The 20847-nt window shown below is 33.4% G+C and overlaps 1 pseudogene; it reads left to right on the plus strand.

The window, feature by feature from the left end:
- The first annotated feature begins 13786 nt into the window (after positions 1-13786).
- Positions 13787-18407, plus strand: LOC120172259 (annotated as a pseudogene).
- Positions 18408-20847: the final 2440 nt, after the last annotated feature.

Consider the following 20847-nt stretch of genomic DNA (forward strand, 5'->3'; position numbering starts at 1 on the left):
AAAAAATCTCTAATATTTGTACAAATAGTTACTTTAGCTTTTTTTTTAACATTTTAGCTCCAAAGTCTCAATTTTTTATCAAAAAAATCTATTATGGAAATAAAATCGTTAGTTGAATAATAGTCAATAAATATTATTGATATAATATTTTTACATGTATTTAATTACTAACATGCCACGTGACATGTTATTACTATAGAAGACATGTTATCACAATGAGTGGCGTGACACATGTCATGTCATTAGTATGAGTGATATAACATATGCTACATCATCACTATATGTAACATAATACATCTCATGTCATTATTTTCGGTGATGTGGTACATATCACGTCATTATTTTTGTAAATTTAAGAAGTGGGTGTTTTAACATAAATAAAAATTTATTTAAGAAAATAGGTTTATATATATATATATATATATATATATATATATATATATAAAGTTTTCATTAATTAAATTTAATTGGCAAAAAGGCATCATATGCCCTCGAACTTTAAGAAAAACAATGTGTCCCCTATCATTTTTGTTGAACCATATTTTATAATACTTTGATATAACAAATTAACGCAAAATATTTTTGGACTTGATTGGATTTATTCAAAGTTTTCAAAAATAATTCAAATTCCATTAACTTATTTGCCCCTATTGTTTTTTTGGAACATTTGACCCCACAATGTTTTATTTTGATTCAAAAGTAACTCATGTTGGATGGAAACCGTTAGTCAACTGATGGTCAACGGCTCCAACTGACTAAGCAAGCACACTTGGACACAAATGATGACGTGGCATGTCCACGTCACTAATGTATACTGATATGAAATTGACACGTCATATTTTTTAAAAAAAACAATATTTTATTGAGAATTTTGTACCAATGAGAGAGTGACACATGTTACTCTCCTATTGCTGCGGATTGAGAAGAATAAATAAAAACCATTTTATGGGTGAGGGGACTCGAACTTGGGACAAGGGTGTGAATTGGTACACCTCTTGGCACCAAGCCAAACATACTACTTGATTTTGTAATGAACCTTATTTAACCTATAATAAATGTTCAGTTACCAACTATTTCACAAAGCTATATTACTGAATAACCTAAAACAAATATCACACATCATGATGTTGTGTACAACAATATTAGATTCCCTCATCCACCACAGATTAATTAACTCTAACGTTCCAAAATTACATCATTCAAATACTACTTTGGTAAGGGGAAATATATATATATATATATATATTGATCTCTTGTAAATGTATATGCTAAGGAAAGAAAATCTATACAAGTATACAAAATCGATGCAAGTAATATAGTAGTGAGTGATTATCGTCTCTACAGGGATTGGGGGGGCTTTTAAAAGATTGCTACAGCTAGAAATAGGTGTCACTAACTAATCCTAATTATATAAGTCTAATGATATAAACAAGGAAAATATGCAATGGCAAATGGTATGAACAGATAGAAAACGTTTGGCCGAGGCAATAAAAATTGTAAAGTGAAGTAAGTAGAAAAGTTTTGTTGAGGCAAGAAAAATATGTAAAGGTAAACAAATAAAAGTTGTCAAGGCTAAAATTATCAAAACCCTGTAAATAGACTGGCAACCTCACACAATCATACTTCTAATGGAGCACATAGGTTGGTTTTGCTATGAAGAGAAGTTATTTTATGCTAAAAATGATTTGGTACGCTATGCTTAGGCTGCCCGACATGATTACTAGAGTATTCAAGGACGGTTTCTATATCAATACTACTCGACATGAGCTACAACCCTTGGTTTGTCAGACTGTTGTTGCGGCAATACCCCTCAACGTGAACTATAGTCATTGCCTATCTTACTCAAGCGTTTATCCATTTTAGTCGATTGAAACCCTCTCCTTATCTCTAAGGCGGGTTAGAACATCACTATCCCGTCTCCATTGTTCACGTAGATCTATATTAATTCTCTCGAATCTAAGAATCAATTTCTAGAAAAATGACAATCTCTCGAAAGCTCTTACAAGGTCTAGAAATGTTTCGCCTAGGCACCAGACAATCTCTCGAAGCTCTTACAATGTCAAGGCAAAAGGTTAAAACAGTGAACAAGACAACACTTAACAAAAACATACTTAATCATTCATTAACGTTAAAATAAAATATCATCAAAGCATTCTCAACACCAAATAAAACAATTTATGGTGTGGTTAATATCATCCCAAAAATATTCATTAAGTACAAGCCCTTAGAAAAATAAAACATGAATAACAAGAGGAAGAAAACTCTAGAATATAGCTCTGTCGTGACATCAGACCACCACCATGACCTCTCTAGCGCACCAACCTCTCTCGAGGGTCTGGTTGATTCTTCGACAAAGCCTGGTTATGGAGGGCACCAATGATAGACGAGTGGGGAACGATAGAAAAAAAAGAATGCCTCGGCTAGGGTATTTCTCTATATGATTCTGAACACTTTATGAATAGTTATAATGGGGTATTTATAGTGGGAATTTCTAGGATTTAGTGCTCTTGAAAATTCCCTAAATACCCTTAAAGTTAAACCCTTTTTGTGAAAAACACAGTAGTTTGCGGTGGTCTTAGATTCCTTGATGAGGGCATGATTACACGTGAGGTAGATTGGACAACTGGCCATGTGACATCAACAATTTTGTCTCGTACTGCGTCAGACTGGCGAGATAAAACTCGTCTTGGCAAGAAAATTTGTTCCTCACTGTCGTCGTATTTTGTTCCACTAGCCCTAGCAAATTAATTTGTCTCGGCAAATAAATTCTTCCTCAGTCATTTCCTACATCATCACAATCAACAAACAACCTTTCTCATCAGCAGCATTAGTTTAATCAAATAAACTTTTCCTCGGTAAAACTTATCCACCACATGAAAGTATGTCCTAAATAAAACAATATGCAGCTAAAATGCTATGTCAATGACTTTTAGACATTGAATAACTTAAGTAAAAATACCTAAAATATAGTCTTTTTACGGAGTTATCAAATACCATATAACCAAACAAAATCAAACACCTTTGAATGCATTTTGCACACATGTCAATAGAGGATAATAGTTCATTCGAGAGAGAACATTACAAATGGATAACATCAATTCCAGTCAGTAATACAAACAACTTATTCCTCAATCAATACGAGGGAGCTGAAGCTATTGTCGTAAGTCTCATCAAACAAACCTCAAGCTGATATGGGCTCATATAGGTATGATAGCCATGTGTGCTTCAAAGCCTCTGATGTATTCACTTCAAGCAAATGAGCAACAAAATCAATGAAACCCTGGTCTCCCATAGGCAACTGATGCCTCAAGGATGTCATTTTTGGCATCAGGTATTCCATTCGATTGGTCTCCTGAAGTATAATTATAAATGCGCACCGCGTTAAGTTAAAATGCATAAACGTAAAAACATCATTCAAGTTATGTAAGGAAATTGGACAGGGAGTCCCCTAAGTACATGAAGCATGTTCAAAATAAATGTTTTCTCCCCCACCAAAGAAATAGTGAGAAGAATTGACCTGATTACATTCATAAAACATGTCATTCTTCGTGAAGTATGTGTATGTATCCCGTCATTTGACAAGCATATCTTGTTTGATTGGATAGGGAGTCCCCTAAGCACAGGAGTATAGGTGATCTATCTCAAAACAACTACTCCCAAGATCAATGACCTTCACATCACATCTACTATAGCATTTAACTAATATATTTTCTGGCTTCAGATCATAGTGTAAAAAAACCCAAATATATACCCTACAAAATACAGTCCCCACGATGATATATGCATGAAATTGTGATTTCCACCTTCGATTCATTACTAAAAACCCAAATAATAAAGGCACAAACCCAAATATATACAATTTCGTGCAAAACCCAAATAAAACCCAATTCGAAAAAAAAACCTTAACATATTTTCACATCAATTTGTATGGTTATTAACAACCCACAAGTTAGTAAACCCAAATATTTAACAAATTATTCAAGACAAAGGTAGAAACCAAAACATTTAACTAAACCCATTTATCCTAAACAAACCCAAATATTTGATGTTTTTCTTTAAAAACTAAACTCACATTCTATTACATCTGAGATAGAGAGATTGAAAGGGGAAAAGATTTAGAATTCGTTCTTGATTCGAATTTGAGGGAGATGGAATTGAAAGGGGATATGAGATTAGGATTGTAGATCGATTTGAATTTAGGAATAGTTGGGTTTAGGGGCAAATGAGATTAACCGTAGATGCATGTGAGATATTTGAAAAACGAGTTTTATTTTGTTTAATTAAACTGAACATTTATTATGGGTTAAATAAGGTTTTGTTTCATTACAAAATCGAGTGGTATGTTTGGCTTGCTGACAAGGGGTGTGCCATTTTACGCCCTTGCCCCAAGTTTGAGTCCCCTCACCCGCAAAACAATTTTTATTCATTCTTCTCAATCTGCACTAATGTTAGAGTGACACGTGTCTCTCTTTCAATGGTACAAAATTCTCAAAGAAATATTATTTTTTAAAATATGACGTGTTAATTCCACACCAACATACATTAGCGACGTGGACACTCCACATCATCATTTGTGCTCACGTGTGCTTTCTTAGTCAGTTTGAGCCGTTGACTGTCAATTGACTAACGGTTCCATGCAACGGGGGTTACTTTTGAATAAAAATAAAACGTTGTGGGGTCCAATGTTCCAAAAAATAAACAATAGGGGAAAATTTGCATATACTCTCAAATGTTTTCCTGTACAAGTAGTATTAGTACTATATGAACAATATTGATATTGTTCGTGTGGTACCGATACCAAAGGTAAGAGAAGTATCGATGCTCTCAAGGTAGTATCGATACTACTAGTGTTTCACAAATAGCTCAAATTTCAAAATGCAAAATAGGTACTGATACCCTAAGAGGTACCTATACTACTTTACATAGTAGTATCAATACCATGGTCACAGTATCGATACTATCAAGCCCCAACGGCTAGAAACAACTAGTTGATTTAAAAATAATAAAGGTAGTATCGATACTCCCTGTAGGAGTACCGATACCCTCTATTATGGGGCAGTTTTATTTTACAGGAAATTACATCCCCAACGACTCCAAATCATCCCCAACGGCTAGAAACGACCACCAACTCATTCTAACATATAAATACAAGTTGATGACACTTGAAGAAGGTTGGAACACCTACCCAAGCATTGATCAACAAGAGAAAAAAATCTTCCACTCTTTATTCTCTTTCTCTTGTAAATATTAGTATTTTTGTGCTTAATCTTTGTAAACACTTTCCTTTTTAGAGGTTTTCTTTGTTTACATATTTTTCCTTGTAAAGGGGTTCTGGTTCTAGCTAAGCCTTTGAAAAGCTAGGGAGTTTGTAAAGGTTATCTCTTTGTCCTTGAAAAATAAAGAACAAATTAGTGGATTTGTTAGAAAATCCTAAGTAAGGAGCTTAGGTAGTAGATGTAGACTTTGGTTGAGAAAGTCAAACCACTATAAATCATTGTGCAATAATTTTCTATCCTTGTTTTACTCTTTACTCCCTAAAATATCAAAAAGCCAATTCACCCCCTCTTGGCAACATCTTCGGTTGTCAATTCAAGTTTATTCGAATCCTAACAATTGGTATCGTAGCTTGACTCATTAGAAGGTTTAATAACCTTGAGACGATCATTGAATAAGATTTATCGATTCCCGACACAACCGAGAAGATGGCTTCGACCTCTGACTCTTACTACATTGAAGACTCTCAATCGGTCAACAAAACACCTTATTTCAATCAAGAAAATTATACTTATTGAAAAGGATAGGATTATGCTCTTCATTCAAGCCAAAGACTTGGAACTCAATTATTAAAGGATACTCTATTCCAACTGGTGAGATGGATGATTGGAGCGATGGAGAGAAGAAGAAGTTTCAACTCAATGCAAAGGCTATGCACATTATATTTTGTGCATTAGACAAGGATGAATATGGAATAGTCTCATCTTGTTCTAATGCCAAGGAGATTTGGGACAATCTCCAAGTCACTCGTGAAGAAACCAATGAAGTGAGGGAAACCAAGATTAGTCTTATCAACCATAGCTATGAGAATTTCAAGATGAAACGGGATGAAGACATCAAAGCTATGATGAATATTTTTTTTTGTGATTATCAACGGTCTTAAGGGATTTAGAGAAATGGTCCCTAATGAGAAACTTGTTAGGAAGATAATATACTATCTTCCAAAGTCTTGGCAATCGAATAAGGCGATAATCATTGAAGCTAAGAACCTAAAAACTCTCATTCTTGATGAACTTATTTGTTCTCTTCTCACTCATGAGTTGATGGTAAAGGAAGAATAAGGAGGTAGGCATTGCCTTCAAATCCACCAATGAGAGCAATCAAGACTCAAGTGAAAGGTGGATGAAGATGCTGATGAAGAAGAAAAGATGGCCAAGCTCTTCAAAAGATTCAAGAGATTCATAACTTCCAAAGAAGTGAAGTATGAATCAAGCAAAAAGAAGAGTCCTCCGGTGTGCTTCGAATGTCAAAAAACAAGGCATGTCAAGTATGATTGTCCCCTCCTAAAGAAGAAGGGATCAAGTAAGAAGAAATCATTTATGGCAGCTTGGAGTGATGAAGATGGCCATCAATGAAGATTCAATGGTAACTTAGAACTCTAGTGAATTAAATTCTTATTTGTTTGATGAGTTACAAGTTGTCTATGATAAATTGTATTTGGAATTTGAGACCATGAATTCCAAATATAAGAAATTGATTTCAAAATTCAAAGTTGAAAATGATTTTCTCTTGAAAGCAAAATTGGATTTTGAAAAGCAAAATGAAATTTTAAAAAATGATTTTGAGGTTTCAAAACTCAAAATCAATGATTTGGAAAAAGAAAATCTTGATTTGAAAGTTAAGCTTGAATGCTTAGAAAAAGAAATCATTTCTAAAAATAATTCATCTATGATAAAAATGGCAAAATGCTCACATTGTCATTTTCATGGTTAATTGGAACATACTTGTCCCAAAAAGAAATCTTTTAAAATTAGACAAGTATGGGTTCCTAAGGGAACAAGGGGCACTAAAACTAATGTCCAAGGATCCAAAGCAATGTTGATACCAAAATATACTTAAATGTCTCTTGTAGGTGTGTGGGAGCAATGATGATGAAAGTGAAGATATTCAAATGCTCTAGCCACACTTGAAAATGAATGTGTAACCTCTAAACTTAATGCTTTTGTTTTGATTAATTGGTTGCCTATTTGTTTTAAGCATGCATGAGTTTGATCTTAAATGATTATGCATTGTTTTTTTCATCTCATGTATGTTAAAAATATGTTATGATGAACATTCTCTAAGGTTAATGATTTTTCATAATTTTTAGTTCATCATAATGAAATTTTAGTCAAAATTGGTTTTAAATGCAAATGATATCTCTCTAATAATTGATATTAATTTTTCAAATGTTTTGTTTTTACAAATTTTAATTTTTGACCTTAATTTAAATGTTTATGCATGTGGTTTATTGCAAATGATATCTCTCTAACAATTGATATCAATTTTTCAAATGCATAACATTTTTGAATAACTTTATGCACATGCACTTAAATTCAATAATTGATATTGCATAAAATATTTTAGACTTTAATATATTGAATTTCATGTGCTACTAACATGTTTGTTCATCTTTGTTGAAATTCAATTTTTTGTGTGTCTAAGCTTTTGAGTTAAATATTTTTTTGGAATGGTTTTATTGAGGGGGAGCTTTGATTTTTCAAATAATTTTATGTCAAATTTAGCACTTACTCTCCATTGTTATTTTTGAACTTTAAAGTTGAATTATTTTTTATATAACAAAAAGGGGGAGAAGTATGATTTGAAAATTTCAAAATTCAATTTCAAGAATGAAAATGGGGGAGTTTTAATGTTTTCCAAAATATGTATCTTTTTCATTAAATGTTTTATTAAGGGGGAGTCTTGCCAAAAATGATTTTTCAAATGTTCTGTTATATAAAAAGGGGGAGATTGAACCATGTTTTATAATATTTTGATATAACAAATTAAGGCAAAATGTTTTTGACTTGATTGAATTTATTCAAAGTTTTCAAAAGAAATTCAAAATTCATTAACTTAGAATTTGAGCAAAAACGTTTTTCTGTACAAGTAGTACCGATACTGTTCTTACAGTATCAATACTATATGAACAGTACTGATATTGTTCATGTGGTATCGATACCAAATGTAAGATAAGTATCGATACTCTCTTGGTAGTATCAATACTAACAGTGTTTTTCAAATAGCTCAAATTCCAGAATGCAAAATAGGTATCGATACCCTAAGGGGTACCGATACTAATTTACATAGTAGTATCAATATCATGGTCACAATATCGATATCGTCAAGCCCCAACGTCTAGTAACGACTAATTGATTTAAAAATAACAAAGGTAGTACCGATACCCTATGTTCTGGGTAGTTTTATTTTGCATGAAACTACATCCCCAATGACTCCAAATCATCCCCAACGGCTAGAAACAACCACAAACTCATTCCAACATAAAAATACAAGTTGAGGACACTTGAAGAAGGTTGGAACACCTATCCAAGCATTGATCAACAAGAGAAAAACTCTTTCACTCTTTATTCTCTTTTTCTTGTAAATATTAGTGTTTTTGTGATTAATCTTTGTAAACACTTTCCTTTTTAGAGGATTTCTTTGCTTACATCTTTTTCTTTGTAAAGGGGTTTTGGTTCAAGCTAAGCCTTTGAAAAGCTAGGGAGTTTGCAAAGGTTATCTCTTTGTCCTTGAAAAAGAAAGAATAAATTAGTGGTTTTATTGGAAAATCCTAAGTAAGGAGCCTAGGGTAGTGGATGTAGACTTTGGTTGAGAAAGTCGAACCATTTATAAATCATTATGCAACAATTCTCTATCCTCGTTTTACTCCTTACTTCCTAAAATATCAAAAAGCCAATTCACCCCCTCTTGGTAATATCTTCGGTTGTCAATTCGAGCTTCTTCAAATCCTAACAAATTTTTTGGATCAATGTGGCCCTCCAACTCGGAAAAAAACTCAATGTGGCCCTTTAACCAACGTTTTCCGTTATCGACCAATGACGTCGTTAAATCCTACTGACATGGCACTTTTTTGTCGACCGATGAATATTCACGTATCAATTTGCGACATTTTCGACGACCGTTGGTAAATTTGAATGGTGTAGATGTTCCCTGTGACGGTGTGACCAACATACTGTGGAGGCGGCTTCTTCCAACGGCGGACGTCGGAGATCATAGAGATAAAACACGCGGCGACCGAAGACTATTTTCGTAGATTTGCGACGATCGGGACGGTTTTTGGAAAAATGGACGATGGATTCGACTTCGGGGGACCAAAAACAGTCCAATCTTGCTCCTTTGTTTGCGATGGCCACCAGAGGTGGCGGCGGCGATGGTCAACAACGATTGGTTTCTAGTTCAACACTTTTTTCTTTTTTTAAGCATAAAACAAACGAAAAACGTGTCACATCAGCAGGATTTAACGACTCCGTTGGTCAATAACAAAAAACATTGATCAATAACGAAAAATATTGGTCAAAGTGTCACATTGAGTTTTTTTCCGAATTGAAGGGCCACATTGATAAAAAAACGATAGAGGCCACATTGGTTTTTTTTTTTAAAAAATCGAGTACTTCTAATGCCTTTTTGTCAATTTAATTTTGAGAAAGTCATTTTATAATGCTAAAAAGTGAGGGCATTTTGAATTTGAAACTCGTTTACAACCGTAAACAATTTTGCTAAAATGGTCACTAATTGATTATTAATTAAATTATAAAGGTTTAATATAAAAGATAAGTGACTCAACTATACATCTTTTTATCATATAGATGCCTAAATTATTTTTTGCTCAATATCAGTGTTTAACGTTTTCCACGTTTATACTTTTAGGTGTTTGGACTGTTATCCCTGCTAAATTATACAGTTAAATGACACATGTAATTTTTATAAAATTTTAAAAATTATATTTTTAAAATAACATGAGTATAATATGTGTCAGTTAACAGCAGAATTTAACATCTGTTATGGTCGAGACACCTAAAAGTATAACATTTGAAACATTAGACACATGAATTGATCAAAAAAAGTTTAGGCACCTAAATGAGAAAAATAGTATAGTTTGGGCACTTATTTTTGTATTAAACCAATTATTAAAAAATGTAAGATCAAAATAAAATTAAAAAACATGTAGGGATGAAAGTGAATAGAATATAAATATGAGGAGTTAAAGTAAAGAATTATCCCTTTTATCCAATAAGTTGTGCGCCCATATCTGCGAGTTGCATCCTAATAAAAGGGATAACTTCTAATCTTATCACTCATGTTTTTGTTTTATTCGTTTTCACCCTATATCATTCCTTTCATTTTTATTTTAACCCAAATATTTTTTTATAATTCAATCCAAATTAATTTATAGCTTGTGTCCAAACTATAGCCTAATTTAAATTTAGGTTTCTAAACAATTTTTTGTTAAAAGTATGTATTTAAGATTTTCGATTATACTTTTATATGTCTGGTCTGTCACGATCGTTATCTGAGACATGCCACATTTATAAAATTAAAGAAAATGTATTTAAAAAAACTTATAAAATTATTTTTTTTAAAACTCATATTTTCATGAAATTATAAAAAATATCAAAATTTCAAAAATAAAATAAAATAAAAATAATTTCAATCCATTTACCAATTATGATCGCCATCAATGTTGCCAATCAGTAGAAATTTCAACGGCGTGCGATTGATCAAACATCCAACAGTCAAAACCCATGCTCCAACCCCTAATTACAACGACAATCAGTGTTTGCATAGAGAAACCCTTTCAATCGTTCATGAAATCTTGTATTTACACGGTTGTTGGGTATTTGATCGGTCATGAAAGTAAAGGGTTTTGACCAGTGGGTGGTTGGTCAATCGCACAACGCAAAGTGTTTGGTTGTTTGATAATGACTAATGGTGTTAAAGGATTGAAATTACGATTTTAAGAGATTTTGATTTCTTTTTACAATTTTATATTTTTCAGTAATAGTTTCTTTTAACGACAATGATAATCTGTTATATTTAAAAGTATATCGTTAAAAATGTTAAATATGAATGATTTTTTTAAACACTTCAAAGTTAATTGTAGATATAGTTTAAAAAATTAGTTTTATATTAAACCGAAAAAAATATGTGAGACAATACGGAAAGGAGTGATAAAGAAAGCATGGGTAGCTAACGTGCGCGTCATGGAGGCCAATCCCTGTCCCATACTTTTCTTTTTTCCTAATTCTCCATTATCTATTAGCAAACCTGCCTCTTCATTGCACGACAAAGCCACTTCCCCATATAAAAACACCACAACTGTCCCACTAACGTCACGACATACGCCGTTACATGCCTACCCAATCCAATCTCATCACGTATCCCTACTAAAACTTCTTTTTATTAACCAAAATAAGTAAGATAATACATATTTAAAAGACAACTCATAATTATTTAATATTAAACATTTATATTTTTAATATTTTTTATAGTTTAACATGGACCTTAAAAAATCACAAAAACTCTATTACTATCAAAGTCGCTTGATTAATACATTTCTGTTACACTTAAATACTATATATTATTTATCTTATATTATACATATCTGAAATATGTACCAAAAAATACACATTACGATACATATTATTTTAAATTATTATATGATAAAAACTCATCACTTGAATTTAGTAATTAAATAAAATATTATTACTTATAGAAATTCTGGATTGAAAAAATTGAGTATGCAGAGTATGTGTATTATTAAAGATTAAAAAAATATTAAAAAAAGTTACTATCTTGTAGTAATAATATACTATTATAAAACTTATTATCTCATAGAAAAATATTTTAGAAGTAAAGTTGTATTGATGTTATATGTTTATTTAGGACTAAAAACTTTAAGAGTTAGATTTAAGATTTGTTTTTATGGTTTAGAAATTAAGGTTTATAGTCATGAATGGAAATATGATTCGAATTTAATGGATTGCAATTTGACCCTGTTTATAGGGTTGTTTTTTTAAACTAAGTTTGTATCAAATCAGATTTTTAGGATAAGATTGGATCATATTTAGGTTTAAGATAATAAAATTCTAATACAAAATAATAATATAATTGTATCTTATATACTTAGATATAATTACAACAAAATTTCTCTATCCATAAATTAAGGTCCTATTTTATCAAATAAAAATAAGAATATATATATATATATATATATATATATATATATATAGTTATAATATTTTATTATCTTTAACTGAAAAGAAATTACAATTTAAATACTTAATGATTTGATTGAAGTCTTCAACTCAAAGAAGATAAACTAAACATATAAAAAGATAAAAATTTGTTGAATCTTGAAAATAAAAATAATAAAATAAAATATATTATTTTTCATTTATAAATAAAAAATTGATACATAAAAATAAATGTTATTTTTTTTAATCAATCATCGGTATCTGTCAAGTGATCGATTAATCTAAATCAAGTTTTGCATAGACCCATTATGGGACGACACTCTCAAGTCAATTTGCTCTACACATAGACGTCAGGATTTAAACTTATGACATTGGTTAAGAAATCTAGTGCCTCATCCCACTAGATCAACTGATTATTGGTATTGTTAACTCTTTTTAATAAATGCTATTTAAGTAAATTCTAAATTTTAAAGCAGTATACATATTTTTTTAGATAATTAAATTCAATAACTTATTATATACACTTTTTAAGGGATCAACTTAAGAATTTAATATATATAAATATAAATTAATAGCAAGTCAATTTAGTGGGATGATACATTAGATCCCTTAAGTCAAGCTAGGAGTTCAAATCATAACGTTTGCAAATGGAACAAATTAACTTGAAATGATCATCCTCACTTTTATAATACTTGATCCAGAATAGTTGATTAATAAGTTGAATATCAATAATTATATATATATATATATATATATATATATATTATATGTATATAAGTATTATATATATTATTTAAAAACCGGAAATGGAGTATAGTCCCTCTAGTTTTTTAGCAGTTTTATCTATGAGCTTATCTAAATTCGAGTCAAATCAAATGATAAAAAAATCTAATATTTAAATTAGGTTTGGGTTGATAAAAATATGATCCAATGTTACTTATGTACATCCTTATTTAGAGTCTATTCAAATATGTAAGATAATTTTCAAATAAGCATATCTGGAAAGTCTAAAATTTTCATGGTCAGTATATCAAATAATTTTTGTATACATAAAATTCAATGTGTTTAGGAGTTATTTGAGTTTATTTAAAATATTTATATATATTTTTAATTGTATAATTGAGTTTATATTCGAGTAGTTTAAAATTATCTTTACAATAAATGATTATAGGTGGGATGGTAAGAAATTTTATTATAGATTTATCAATTTTTTTTAAAGATGGTATGAATTGTAAAATAAAAGAAATTAGTATAAAAATATTTATTTATTTTTAAAATAAATATATTTCAATATTTTTAATTAAATTATTTTCGATTAGCTTATGGAGTAATATGAACTCGAGAATGGAAACTTTTATTATTATAAAAAAAACCTTGAACCTCGATTCCTCTCAGTGATAGGCATGACCGGGTATAGCCAGTTGATAAAGGGGATAAAACAGGTTACTGCCGGTGGGGTTGGAAATTGATCGACGTTGAAATGATTGGGAATTCCCTCCGCCGTTTTGAGTCACCCTTGGTTAAGACCACACACACACACACACACAGATAAAAGAAGAAGAAAACAGGAGAGAAAAAGAGTTTCAGCTCTCTTTTTGGCTCCGATTTTTCAATTTCACGCTGTAAATCAACAAGTCTCGGTGCTGAATTGAGTTAAATGTAGCGTTTTCGTTTCGTCGATATAGTGTTTTCTGAGGTGAAGAAACGCTTTTAGGGATTTTGAGATGAGAGTTCTGACATAAGAGAAAGATTTTAATTGAAAGAAATGGCGAATTCTGAGGTACTAATGAAAGGGAATTGTGTGAACGGCGGCGGCGGAGGAGGAGGAGGAGGAGGAGGAGGAGAGAGTTTTTGTTCTGGTTTTAGTGAACTCAACGATGCTAGGAACGCCATGAAAGGGCTAAACGGTCATTCAACTCGTCCAGCTCCCGTTAGAGGTCTGTATAATTCTTCTCCTCTTCCTTTCTTTCACATTCTCCTTACCGGCTTTCCTTTGTTGTTGTTGTTTATTTTGGCTTTGTTTTGTGTCCGGGAACACATAGACCCCGAGACGGCGCTTTATACGGACCTATGGCATGCGTGTGCCGGCCCTCTGGTCACCGTACCTCGCGAAGGAGATCGCGTTTTTTACTTCCTCAAGGCCACATAGAACAGGTTTTAGCTTCCATTCCTTTTTTCTACCTTTTTTCTTTTTATTTCTAGAGGTGTTTTTTAATTGGCTTAAATCGTGATTTTGAGCTGAATCAGGTTGAGGCGTCTACTAATCAGGTAGCGGACCAACAGATGCCACTGTATAATCTTCCATCGAAGATCCTTTGTCGCGTGATAAACGTTCAGTTAAAGGTACCCTTTCTTTTACTGTGATTTATTTATCTGGCCGTTTGATTTTTCTCCACTGTCTCTGGGTTTTTGTTTTGATAATGAAAGGAATAATATTTTGCTGTTAATTCTATAGGCCGAACCTGATACAGATGAGGTTTTTGCTCAAGTGACTTTACTTCCTGAACCTAATGTAAGCTTCGATCACTTCTTTTTTTTTTTCCCTGCTCAAGATGATGTGAAGTCGAATTTCTTAAGGTTTGGCCTTTGCTCTGCAGCAAGACGAGAGCACCTTGGAGAAGGAATCTCCTATTCCCCAACCACCGCAGTTCCACGTGCATTCCTTTTGCAAGACCTTAACTGCCTCAGATACAAGCACCCATGGTGGGTTTTCGGTGCTCAGACGGCATGCAGATGAATGTCTTCCTCCATTGGTTTGTGTCTACTGACAACAGATTTATAGTTCCTTTTCTCTATTGGTGATAATTAGGTCGTGATTCTCCCTGTTTGGTTTAAACAGGATATGTCACGGCAACCTCCTACCCAGGAGTTGGTTGCAAAGGATTTGCATGGAAATGAGTGGCAATTCCGGCATATCTTCAGGGGTAATGGTTTTAAATCTAATTGTTTTTCCAGGCCTATACAAGTTTGATCAACGTGATCTTTTACTCTGTTCTGATTAAGCCATTTAGACTTGTGGTTTGATTTAAATGTCAATGGAAATAACAGGTCAACCACGAAGACATTTGCTTCAAAGTGGATGGAGTGTTTTTGTTAGTTCCAAGAGGCTTGTTACAGGGGATGCATTTATATTTTTAAGGTTCGTCTACTTCACAGGTGCTATGAAATTCGGTATTTTAGCTTTTAACTCATTGCTTGAGCTTGAGAATAAATAAGTGGAAAAGTTGTTTTGTAGAAGTGAGAATGGAGAATTACGTGTTGGTGTACGACGGGCAATGAGGCAGCAGGGCAATGTTCCTTCATCAGTAATATCAAGTCATAGCATGCATCTTGGTGTGCTTGCGACAGCCTGGCATGCCTACACAACAAGTACTATATTCACTGTGTATTACAAACCTAGGTATATAGATCGTCCTACCTTTTTGACATGCTTTGTCTTTTTCCCTAGCATGGTATGCCCTAACTTTCCAACTAGACCTGTTGGTGATGAATTTTCAACTGTACCATTGCTGATTGGTAGAAGTATTTTTGTATTCACGTTCAAATTTCTGTTGTAGGACAAGTCCAGCTGAGTTTATTGTTCCATTTGATCAGTACGTGGAGTCAATGAAGAATAATTACTCCATAGGGATGAGATTCAAAATGAGATTTGAAGGCGAAGAAGCTCCTGAGCAGAGGTATAGCTTGTATCTTCCTTTTGCTGTTACCGCCTGGTGGCAGCAAGTTCAAATTGATTTTCAAGCAAGCTGAGATTGTGGTTTTTGATTTTTTTTTTGTTGTTGTAGGTTTAATGGAACAATAGTTGGAATTGAAGATGCTGATCCCATGAGGTGGAAGGATTCCAAATGGAGATGCCTCAAGGTAGATTTTAACCTGAGCAAACATTTGATAATTTGTTTTTACAATACTAAAACAAATTGTAGAATATCTCAAGTTATGCTTACGTTGACATGATGTTCTAATGTCTCTTATAGGTTCGATGGGATGAGACTTCTACCATACCTCGCCCAGGGAGAGTTTCTCCTTGGAAAATTGAACCTACTTTGGCTCCTGCACTGAATCCCCTTCCAATGCCCAGGCCAAAAAGGCCTCGATCTAATGCAGTCCCTTCGTCCCCTGATTCATCTGTGCTGACAAGGGAAGGTAGCTCTTGTCATGCCAAGTTGTTTATTATTTTTCAAGTGACAGCTCTTCTGGAAATATTTATTAAATTAAGTTCATTTTCTAGGTTCATCCAAAGTTACTGTAGACCCTTCACCAACTAGTGCGTTTTCAAGGGTCTTGCAAGGTAAAAAATTCTCGACCTTAAGAGGCAACTTTGCTGAGAGTAACGAGTCTGACACCGCCAAAAGTCAGTGATGTGGCAACCTTCAGTAGATGATGAGAAGAATGATGTGGTTTGCGCTTCAAGAAGATTTGGGTCAGATAATTGGATGTCATCTGGGAGGCATGAACCAGTGTACACAGATTTGCTCTCAGGTTGTAGGTCAAATGTTGATTACCCTCTTGGGTATTGTACATCTTTGGTTGATCAAACTTTATTAGGCGGTAATCCTATGAGAAAACAATTACTAGATCAAGAAGGGAAGCTGGGCTCTTGGTCCCTAATGTCTTCTGGAGTCTCACTCAAGTTGGTTGACACTACTACAAAACTTCCTATGCAATGTTCTGATGTGCCTTGTCAAGCTCGAGGAAATGGCAGATTTGGTGGTTTTGGTGAGTATCCTTACTCCAAGGTCATAGGATTGAGCACCCACATGGAAACTGGTTGATGCCTCCCCCAACATCATCTAATTATGAGAATCCTGTCCAATCAAGGGATTTAATGCCCAAAGCTTCATCGGTTCAAGATCATGATAATGGAAAATCTAGAGAAGGAAGTTGTAAGCTCTTTGGTATTCCTCTCATTAGTAATTCTGTTGCATCTGAGCCCCTAGTCTCTCACCTTAATACGTCGAAGAAGGCAGCAGATCAAGTGGAAACTGCACCAAACCATGTTCAGACATTTGCATTTGATCGAAAGTCTGAACAGTCAAAGATCTCCCAGTTGGCAGAGAATCCATCTACTTTTGGTGAATCAGAGAAATCATTTCATCTGAGTCAACCTCATACAAGGGAGGTTCAAAGCAAATCTCTGAGCGCCTCAGCTCGGAGTTGCACTAAGGTTCCGTTTCTCTCTCCTTGGAGATGTACATCTGCTCTTATCTTTTCTATTGCAATGATTATGTTGCTGAACGTGTTTGTTCTTTTCAGGTTCTAATGCAAGGGACTGCTCTTGGTAGGTCTGTGGACCTTGCAAAGTTCAACAACTATGATGAATTGATCGCTGAATTGGATCAATTATTTGAACTTGGAGGTGAATTATTGGCCCCTAAAAAGAACTGGCTCGTCGTATACACCGATGATGAGGGTGATGTGATGCTTGTTGGAGATGATCCCTGGCAGTAAGTATTGCTAACTAAATTCTAATACGTTTCACTTGTTTCTTGTATTTGATACTAAATTCCTGCTTGTGACTAGGGAGTTTTGTACCATGGTTTGTAAGATAGGTATCTACACTAGGGAGGAGGTTCAGAAGATGAAGCCGGGGTCATTGAATTCAAAGGGTGATGATAATCCGGTATCTGACAAAGGATTAGATGCAAAAGAAGTGAAAGGTCCTCCAATAGCTGGGGCAGAGAATTGTTAACCTCGGTTCTAATGCTTCCGGGTAATATTATAGGTGTGTGTATAATTGCATTTAAGTAATGGATCTTGTTTTGAACAGGAAGGTGAAAACTGATCAGGTTGAATATACCGTGTTATTAAATAAGAACATGCACCCCTTTTATTGTTTCAGCTTTTGGTGGAGGCATCTGGAGTGTCGGAGTGACATTCAACACTCCTGTTGGAGTTGAAAGTGTCTGGCAGCAAGCTTTTTCAGAAATCAGAATCCGATATATGGAGGAGGGCTCAAATGGTATAATCCAATTTTGGGCGTGGTGGTGGTAGTAGTGTATGGTATCTGATTTATATATGTACACTCGAATTCGACTTTCAAGCTTGGCTACATCGGCCTTGCATTTGCAACCTTTCCTTTTGTACAGATGTTTTACCCCCCCCTTCCCTTCTGAACCTGGGAATGTAAGTAAATACACCACCTAATATCTTTCCTGTTCATATATGCAAGTATATGGTCTTTGTTTGATGTTTCCGACTGTCATGACCTCTCTTGGCCCCTATATTACAAGTTTTTAATGAGTCCGAAAATCCGAGCTGTGCTTTGCTACCACCATCGGATATTGGACTCGAAAGAGCATTTCGGGTAGAAAATGGTTGAAACCAGTTGAAACAGCTAATGACTGCTTGCTGGATGTCTATTCTCAAGTCCAATGTTGCCCGGCGATAGCAAGACATGTGCATGTGCTTACACCTTATCCTTGTCTCATCCTTTTTAATTTATCATTAAGAATACTATTAGATTATTTTTAATTTTACAAATTCGTAATATTAAAAAAGATGTTCTACAATAATTCTTGAAAAATTTTCCTAAAATTTATTTTTGGGTTTTCTTAAAAAACAAAACAAAGTGACGTAAACCCCAAACACTTCCATTTTAATAATTTTAAAGTATGTGAACATATCTTTAAAGTGAGAATTTTCTATATCTAAAATATGATGTTATTTAAATAAGTAAAAAATGTGATTAATGGGTGTAGAAGTAAAAAATGTTGTACATTATGAAAGGTTCGTTTTATAATAAGTCTATACATTTTTGACTTGGATTATTTATTGCGTACTAAAGTAAATGTGAGAAGGCTAAAGATGGGATTTTGTTTCCCTTTCGTGGAAGAAGAACGAGGGCCAAGTTGTCCTCTAGCCCTCGTTTAGGGTTGTTGAGACAGTGGGCTTGGAGGTGATAGATGAGAGCCTTTCAATGGGTCTCATCAATATTATTTAGGGTAAATTATATTAAATATCATTTGATTTTAATATTACATTTTAGGTTGTTAATTAAAAAAATGAAATGTACATGAAGAATTTGTAGTTTTGAATATTAAAATTGTCACAACAAAACTACTGTTATTTTATTTCAACATCCATGTCGATATAATGACAGAAACCGGCATCCGTTTTATCACATCATTTTTCAGTTAACAACTCAATGATATAGTTTAAGTTGAAACTAACATTTAATGATAAAATTGATTCAAATATCAAATTTTAGTGATAAAACCAATTTGAAACTCAGAATTCAGTGATATTTAATGTAATTCATCTTATTCTTTATTATTATTTTACATTATAAGTACAACACTTGTCTTAGCTGAGAAAAAGTTATAATCTTTTTCGAGACATCATCTTTAGGGTTGCAGTGGCTGTGAACAATTGATGTGGGAATTGCTTCTTCTAAAGCATCAAACCCTCTCATAATCCATTTGCCTTGGCTTCGTTTGGATCGTACTAAATTCAGAAATGAATGTAAAATTTTGTAGGACAAATTATACGATAGTTCACTTTATTTTTAGTTTGATCGAATTTGGTCACCGGTTTAAAAATTCAGTGTATTTGGTCCTTATGTTATTGGTTCATTCGATTTAAGTCTCTCAACCATCAACACCTATTAACCTCTTGATAGAAATGTGACGTTATTGATTTGTTTAGTTTAAGTCCCTCAACCATTAATTTCCGTTCAATTTAAAAGTATTTTAACCCACGTATTGCATCACGTGGTGTGTACCTCCTCCTCCTCCAAAACTTAAAGCTTACATAATCATTTATGAAGAATGGTATGGTAAAGATAAGTGGGTTGATTACACCACCTTCGTCTTCTTCTTCCGTCACTAAAGCTGAATCATTTATGCACAACACAAAGATTCATTTACGAAAATAACACCTTGAATCTTCTTCTTCCTCTTCTTCTTACATCATAGACCTATAAAAAGGAGGAATTTCAAATTCACTGCTTAGAGGTATTTGATCACAACTTCCACCTGCAAAGTAAATCCCATTCAAAGAGAAAAATACCTACTAAATATAACATCAGAAGCAGTCGCATCCATCCAGCTTAATGAAGATATATTTGTGCTAAACCCCTTGACAACTGTTATGTCTTTAAACGAACATAAGGACACATGATTACCCAAATTTAACTTTCCAAATAACTCTATACCTCCATGAACATCAACCCTCTTGTTTCTATCATCAAGTTCAAGTTCATATGCATTAACTTGTCCACTGTGCAGTGTTTCCTACGAGATAGTCAATATGTATCAAATTTCCGAAGGTAACTGTCTTATTTCTCCTCTGGAAAACCATTCGATGACAAATTCATTGTTGGAAAATAGATTGGTGCAAAACGATGGAGTTAGCACTAACTGAAAAATATTAAATAAAATATACAAGTAAAGAACCGATTAACTGTGTCATGGTATTAACTATTACCTTAAAAGTGAATTTGCCACGATGTGTGTAATCACTATAATATACTAACGTCCCCGAAGTTAACATGAGTTTCCAAATTTTGTAGATCCGAAACATGGGGTGGATTAGCAGTGATACTGCTCTTCTTTGAGAAAGAGAACTCTGAAGATAATAGAGAACTTTTGAAAGTGAAAAA

The sequence above is a fragment of the Hibiscus syriacus genome, unplaced genomic scaffold (assembly GCF_006381635.1).
Source record: "Hibiscus syriacus cultivar Baekdansim isolate YM2019G1 unplaced genomic scaffold, ASM638163v2 tig00111847_pilon, whole genome shotgun sequence".
NCBI classification, from domain to species: Eukaryota; Viridiplantae; Streptophyta; class Magnoliopsida; order Malvales; family Malvaceae; genus Hibiscus; species Hibiscus syriacus.